The sequence below is a fragment of the Perca flavescens genome, chromosome 4 (genome assembly GCF_004354835.1).
Source record: "Perca flavescens isolate YP-PL-M2 chromosome 4, PFLA_1.0, whole genome shotgun sequence".
Classification (NCBI taxonomy): Eukaryota; Metazoa; Chordata; class Actinopteri; order Perciformes; family Percidae; genus Perca; species Perca flavescens.
The window spans coordinates 20,655,688-20,663,691 of NC_041334.1; positions in this window are offsets into that span (position 1 = coordinate 20,655,688).

Here is an 8,004-nt window from a genome sequence, read left to right on the forward strand (position 1 = left end):
AAAAAAAGAGAGAGAGAAAAATACTCTGTTTATTTTTCTTATAGCTGCAAGGCTGTATTTTTCCATAGTTGTTTCACGTAAAAGATGCAGTGACGTCATGCAATTGATTTTGCAATAGGAGACAGTATCTAATATTGGATGGGTATATTATGGGAGTTTTTTGGGGGAAAGTCTGCCAGTCAAACACACTGACACATCCTTTGCTTATAAAATATAATAAGAGTAATAATGATCATATCTGCCTCAGCCAGATTTTTTGAGTTAATGTTGAGATTTTACTGATTACATTTAAAACACTTCATGGATCAGACTTCAATATGGGAGATCACTTTGTTTCCCGTTTTCCAACCGACAGTTAGTCTATATAATTCACGTTCCACTTCCGGGATTGCTCAGGAGCTGCAGGAAATTCCGCCGGACACATGTATTTTCCATTTCCTTCCACTTTCTTTGTGTTGGAATTTCAAATTTGATGAACTTATGAGGACTATTGTTGACTGCTCCTCAGATCTCTGCAGGGAAAATTGAGACAGCTAGCTAGACTGTCTGTCCAATCTGAGTTTTCTCTCGCACAACTATTTTGCAGCGGTTCTGTGCAGAGTTTATCACCGCCGTCATGACGATTCTGATTGGTTTAAAGAAATGCCATTAAACCAGAGCACGTTTTCCTCCCATCCCCGAATGTTATGTGGAGTAGCCAGACCCTCCTTCAGCACGCTTTAGAGGAGGGTCTGGCAAAGCGAGACTAACAGACAGTCAACGTAGTCTTTTTAAGCACGACCAAGATCGTTCCCTAACCTTGTGTTATTATTGTAACTATGGCGACAAAAGTCCTTAACCTTAACGAAGTAGTCATTTAAACCGAAATTGCAATGTTTCCCTGTAACAAAGACGTTACATTAACCCACACCATGATCTTTCCCTAAACCTAATCAAGTTGTGTAGGCTACACTGCCAGGCCTTCCCTTCACCTAGGATCCCTTTTTCTCCAGCTGACCGGAGCTGAATCAGATTGTTGGTGAGCCTTCATGGCTTTCCCTCTGTTCACCTTTACAACAGACTACTGATAGCATATCTGCTCCCAGCAGACTGACAGACAGACAGGCAGTGCGAAAAGCAAATGCCTTTATCACTGCCTGCCATATGATGGGATTAGCTTGAGTGTTGTCTAACAAAGCATTAATGAGCAGTTTTAATTGCCTGCACGGCATAAACTGCCAAGCTCTGTCTGAACTCTACACACACACACACACACACACACACACACTATAACACAAGGTTGTGACGCATATTTGTCCCATCTGAAATTGCGTCCAAGTGATACAGAATTTGTGTATATCACTGAAATACAAACAGACCATTATTGCTGTCATTCCAATACATTGGTGTACAATGTGACAGCGAATATGGATTTGAAGACGTTCATTTAACCACCATTCACTCCCTCACACAATACAGACTTAATTAAAATCAATAGATTTTGATTAATCTTATGGTGCAACATTTCAGTGCAGCCTATGTAGCCACAGGACGTCAGCACTCTCGTGACCTGCAAATCCCTCTAATAACAACAGGGCAGGGGGTAACGTTTTCCATTTGATTTAACTTCATCATTAACATCATGTCTGATGGGTGACTAAATGAACACACCTGGCACTGAATGCAGCAAGATGGCACTTGGCTTGTGATCTGACTGTCCTTCTACCTAACACAGCTTATGAAGAAACAGGGAGCAGATAAGTTGGGAATAAGAAAATCAATACAAGCAATGTAGTTTTGCATCAGCTTTATGTGCAGGTAATGCACAGTTTGAGGCTTGAACTAAATGGTATTCTTCAGACCCTCTCTGTGTTTTAGTGATGATTGGAGACAGAAGAGGCCTGTGTGACAAAACAGGGAGCGTGACTTCCAGCTGGAAACAGCTCCATTCTTCTGGGACAAAAGAGTAAAGAGCCCCAAACAGAGCTCAACGCTCATTCTCTTTGCTCTCTTCCTTTCCCTATTTAGTCTCAACTGCCTCTTCCCACCATATTCTTCTCTTCTCTTCTCTTCTCTTCTCTTCTCTTCTCTTCTCTTCTCTTCTCTTCTCTTCTCTTCTCTTCTCTTTTCTTCTTTTCTCTTCTCTTCTCTTCTCTTTGGTAGAGTGAGTGATTGTCATGCCAAAGCCTCAACCAATGAACCTATCTTATCCCTTCCAGTCTCTGGGGTCTTTTGCCACGCCACATTTATCACCAAATGTACCACAAGTGCTGGCGTTCATTGCATCTCAAATCTCAGAGGCAGCCCCCTTTCCTTGAGGCATCTTCTTCTACACTGAAGCTGAAAATGGAACACAACTACTTACAATATCAAGGAAACACAATGCACCTGTTAAGGAAATACTGTAGTGTGAGAAAATGTGTTTTTTATGTTTCATATTTTGCACAGTACTTGCAAAATATGTACAGTACACAGGCTCAGTGACCCTCTAGTCTTGAAAAACAGTGTTTTTGAGCCAATATTGTAGGACAGCCTGTGCTAAAACCTCATGATTGAATTGAATTGAATTGAATTGAATTGAATTGAATGATGAGCAGAAACAGGATGTTTTGAATAAGTCTGAAAATCTTATACTATTGAAAAAGGTTTAATTACTGTTCACTTTGCTGTCAAGAGCCATCGCCTCATCAGCCCAGTGCTCTCTAACTCAGCCCGTTGTTAAGGGGCTTGTGTCTCTCAAGAAACATCATGTACTTGACACCATTTTCTGAAGAGTACTACCCACACAACCAAAAAAATAAATAAATTACATCAAAAGTATATCTTGTTCATGGTGGAAGGGAGAACCAAAAAAGAGAAATGAACAGTTCAGTACATGATTGTGAAAGCTGCTTGTTTGAGATTCAGCCACAGTCGTCGCCATGGGAACACAGTAAAATGTGATTCACATGTGTTTCCTTTTGTGAAAGGTTACAGCACCACCTCACCTCACAGCAGGATAGAAAGGTTGGAACATACTGTAATATTTACTTGCTGTGACAAAAGAAAGAGCTGTATATTTGAAGATTCACAGAGCCTCTGCGCTCTGGTGGCTACTGTGAAAATTCTATTTAAATAAGTATTTAAATCATAAATAAAACAAAATTTCAAGTTAAGCTTATTTTTTTCTGGCTGTAAAGGACGTAAAACAATACTTAAAATTCTTGCTTTTTTATATCTCCTTTTGGACAATGTACATTATGACAGCCAGCTTTTAAAACAACTATAAACACTTGATTTCTGACATAATCGAACACAGCGTATTATGAACGAGCTCTGTTCATACATAACTCCATCCTAAGACTCCACAGCCATGTCTATCACCTCTTTAAGGCACAGTGGTTACCATTAAACACAAAGTACATCTGTAGATGATGGGAATGTCATTAGTTTTTCCGGCATTATTGCAAGTATTGGTAAAAAAATTACAAACTTGCCCTGGTGATGGCACTACATGAAGTTATGGGATCAGCAAAGTCATTGGGATTCATGCTCTGGGAACCATGAATTCCCAGAAGTAGAGGTTGAGATTTTGGACACTATGGATGACTGTACCAAATTTCAGAACAATCCATCATATTCATCCATTTTATCCCTAAAGTCACAATGCTAAAATCTACATTTACAGTTGATGTGTGAGTGTGCGCACCAAGTCACATGACTACAATACTTGAGCCAATACCCTAATTAATAACTTATACTGAAACTAAGACAACTCAATGTTGCCTCAGCCGTTTAGTAAGTGACAATATGTCCTTGTAGGCCTATACAAAGTCCAAATCAGGGATAAAACAGAAATGCTAAAACAAATCTTTCCTTGAATAAATGTCCTCTACTATGCAACGATTCATTGCTCAACAGCACGGCATCTAACCAAGGATGCATCATACACCCCCCAATATCTCTTTCTCTCTCTCTCTCTCTCTCTCTCTCTCTCTCTCTCTCTCTCTCTCTCTCTCTCTAATGCTGCTTATGCAGAAAGGAAGAAATCTGATGTCATGCCTGCCTGCCCTCGGCTGTCAAGCCCTCTGATACACACAAACACACATACATACACAGACAAATGTTATTTACAGTATAATTACTTCCATGACAGTTCAGATGCAAGCCCATCACTCAGTATTATCAAACTATTGAGGCGTGTAACAGCCTATATATAATACAGATGGATATTTACAGATCCACACACATGACCAACGATACACCGCCTGTATTCCAGCAGATTTCTGCTCACAAAATAATTCTTTCTTATAAATTAACTTATAAAAAATTCATCATCCTTAATCATGAAGAGGCTTTCAATAACACAAACCTTTAAGAGCCAGAATAACTCATCAAAACTGAAAACTTTTTTATCATATCCATTATCAATCAAATTCAGGCTAGTGTGCAAAACTTGGCAGGACGTTGCAGGCGAGGGATATTTATATGGGTTTCTATGGGGCTACAGTTACTATGCAAATCCAATGCAGACAAGTGAGTGATTGCACAGACTCTCCCATCCTGCTGCTCTCTCCCTCCGACTCCCCATAACCTGAGCCACCGGAGCAGAACATGCACTTGTCTTTGCTTCATGCTTCAATTTTAACGTTGCTGAAGGGCATACTGAGAGAAATCAGATGTAATTAGGTGAATGTTGGAGAGGCAGTTGGATATTAACATGGGTTTAACCATTCTACATGGTGTTGAATGCCAGGCACACAGCTCCTGCAGTCACTTTCTGTTTGCTGACAGATGTTCTTTAAGGCCCCCCTATCCCCATTGTGAAATGATGGGGCAAGTACAAGTAAGCATTAATTGTAGTTCTTGTACACATTTATGATAGAGATAATGTGGTTTAAATAGAAGTTTTAGTAAAGTCATTTTGTTTTGATAGAAGCTTGATCATAAAACTATAGAGGTCAGAGAATAACTACACGTTCATGAGCTGCATGTCAAAACCCTGTCTCATTTATATGCTACTAATTCATTTTTACAAATACGTTTTGAAGGAAAAATTGCTGCCTCAATTATTTGCACTGGCTGTTTTTCTTCAGTCAATGAAGGGCTCGGTTATTGTGCAGAACAAAACGTAATTTGGGCAGCATTATGTTTCTCTTAAATGTATTTGTTTTTTAAAATGTGTTGTACATAAATGTCATTGTGGCATGCCAAACGAGGAAATCAAATGACTATGGACTATAGACTATGGGACAGACCATGCAAATATGTAAAAACCAAATTATATACTTAAGGGCCAGATTTCAACTGTTTTTCTGTGTATCTAATCACAACAGATTTACCACTCATTTATGTCAGGCCAACAATGATATCTAGTATGTTTTTTGGACTGGGTAAATTATAATTTTTTACTTTCTTACTTGTGCTACTTTAGAATAACATGAGTACTGTTACTGGTAGGAGTGCAACTAAGAAGAACACAAGACTGACAACAACAAAACAACTGAATAGGACATGCTCCGAAGAAAAATGGCAGAGACAGATTACAGATTAAGCGTGCCACATCCAGCTCTCTAACTGTCCTCTCTGTCTCTTTTCTCATGGTAAATGCTTTCCTTTTCTCTGTTTTGGAGAAAGTAGTGGGAAACAGTGAGTCAGACTGGAGTGCTGAGAGCTGGACTGGACTGTTAATGCTGCCCAATGAATTAAGAGTCGGTTCTGCTAGTTTACCATTTGAATGACTGGGAGGCTTGGGAAGGTAGTGAGCTCTGGACACAAAGAGATGCTTCACAGCCCAAATGCACTTTGGTTCACATCGACATGTCTAAATATTTGCTTCCAGGGACACAGTATGTTGTGCATAAGTGGAAATACATAATACTGTACAACAACACCAAAAGAATGTCATTTTAATTTGTTGTCTAATTTGCATTTACAAGTGGGTCAATCATTATGTTCCAGCAATATTTTTTAAACAGAGACCTAATCAGAAAAATGTTTAAACACATTTAAATAATCCAATTCAGAACCACTGTTATTGGCCCAGGTTAAAAAACACAACCTTTAACTAATCATGTTGTTATAAATGCATTAATGTCTAGCTGTGTATTGCATAATTATGTACCCATCTATAAGAGCCCTGAAAGTCCACCTATAGTTCAGGAGGTGGAGCAATCCATCATGTTTCTAGCCTGGCTGACACCAGACCCTTCTCAGTTGTAACTGAGATTGGGTCTGGGAAAAGTTAATTGACAGTGCATTTCCAAAGGGGCGTCACCAACGGACGCTGCTCAAATGCCTCTGGGCGCAATTGGATAGTCCAACCAATCAGACCAACGATCCGGGTGACGCTGCGCTTCGGTAGCCGTCACGTTGAATGTAAGCAAAAAGCAGCTCGCCGTCACTGCGCTATCGTCGTCGCGTAAAGCCTGCCTCAACGGCTTTGATTGGTGTAAAGCCCGCCTCAGCGGTTGTGATTGGTGCCTCAATTTTGGGGACATTGGAAATGGGTTTGAATGGGCTCTTCGCCAGACTGACTTGCAGAGCAAATCTCAAATTTGCTGGAAGTTCGTCAGGGTTTAACCAGGCTATCATGTTTCAGCTGTAGCTGCTTACCCAATGTTTCCGTTGTTAGCCGTTATGGAACGATTGTGGTGGTAGTTCACATAGCCTGACTTGGTTTTATAACGTTACAAGGATAAGTACCCCATCAGCCTACAGCTGGCAGTCAGCTGTAGTGAAGTGTTAGTGATCTGCTTTTTGTAAACTATCGGGTCAATCAGGGCAAAACCTGTGTAAAAAAAGATCACAGGTAATCCTTCGTAACCCTATAACTATAGTTCTATTTGCACAGGAGGGAACTTCTGATCATTTTGTCCTGGCACTCTTCAAGACACTGACTTTCTGGACACTAGATCTGGGCCATTGTAATGGCCATTTATATATAGCCTACAAGTATCGGTTGGCCTATGGAGCTTACTGAAGATTCTGTCTGTGCTCACAGATCTAGGGGTACAATGTCCATCCATCCATCCATCCATCCATCCATCCATCGTCATCCGCTTATCTGGGGTCAGGTTGCGGAGGCAGCAGCTCCAGCAGGTACAATGTGTAATTACTTATTATTCTTTTTACAGACTTTTTTTTTACAGGGTGACTCTGATTGTGGGTTATCTGGAGTAGGATGGTTGTGTGACGGAAGAGTATACAACTCAAAGCAGGTGAGCACTTTATTCCCCACTAGGCGCTTTCACAAGCCTCGTCATCAGTGAGGCGAGCCCATCAACCGAGTCCTGATTACAAAGAGAGCACTTTACTGCAGCCTTACAGGATTCCCACTGTGGGTGCTATTTATAGAATACAAATGTTCAAGTCATATTTCAAGAATAACTTTTCAATGTTTATTTGGGGGAATCCAAAAGGCAGTTTGTGATGTTACTGTGGCCCGTCTCTAAATTAACCACAGAGGCTATACTCAACATGGTATCTGAAGACTTTGTGAGTACAAATTCTAATGACTTTCAGGATCTTTATAGCCTAAAACATGAAAATTGCAGCGTGTGGCAAAAGACTATAGTATACATATTCAGAATTTTTTGGCAAAAAAAATTATTGTGTCTACTATGTACAAGGATCAGGTGAGAGGTTATATAACATTTGGACTACACACCGGGCAAGAAGTAGATATGTGCACTCAAATAAACAACAATGATCTCTCCCTGAAGCTTAAGCCACTTTAAGAAATGTTTAAAAAAACGTGTGATGCACGGAGTCTCCTCCAAAAACAAAAATTAAGACATCGAGGATCAGTGTGATCCAAATAGCGGGGAAACAGTTGCATCTGCTAATGGCATAATTAATCATACAGGCCACCGCATGTGTCACATACTAGAACAACACTTTTTTTTCATTTCCACATGGCACGAAATTCCCCTTTCCCACCAACCGCGCTTCCTTGTCTGGAGCAGGAATATCTCCAGGCAGCCTTGCAAGACAATGGCATACAATTACCCTGAGCAGAAAGCACCGTGGCACTGACAAATGTAG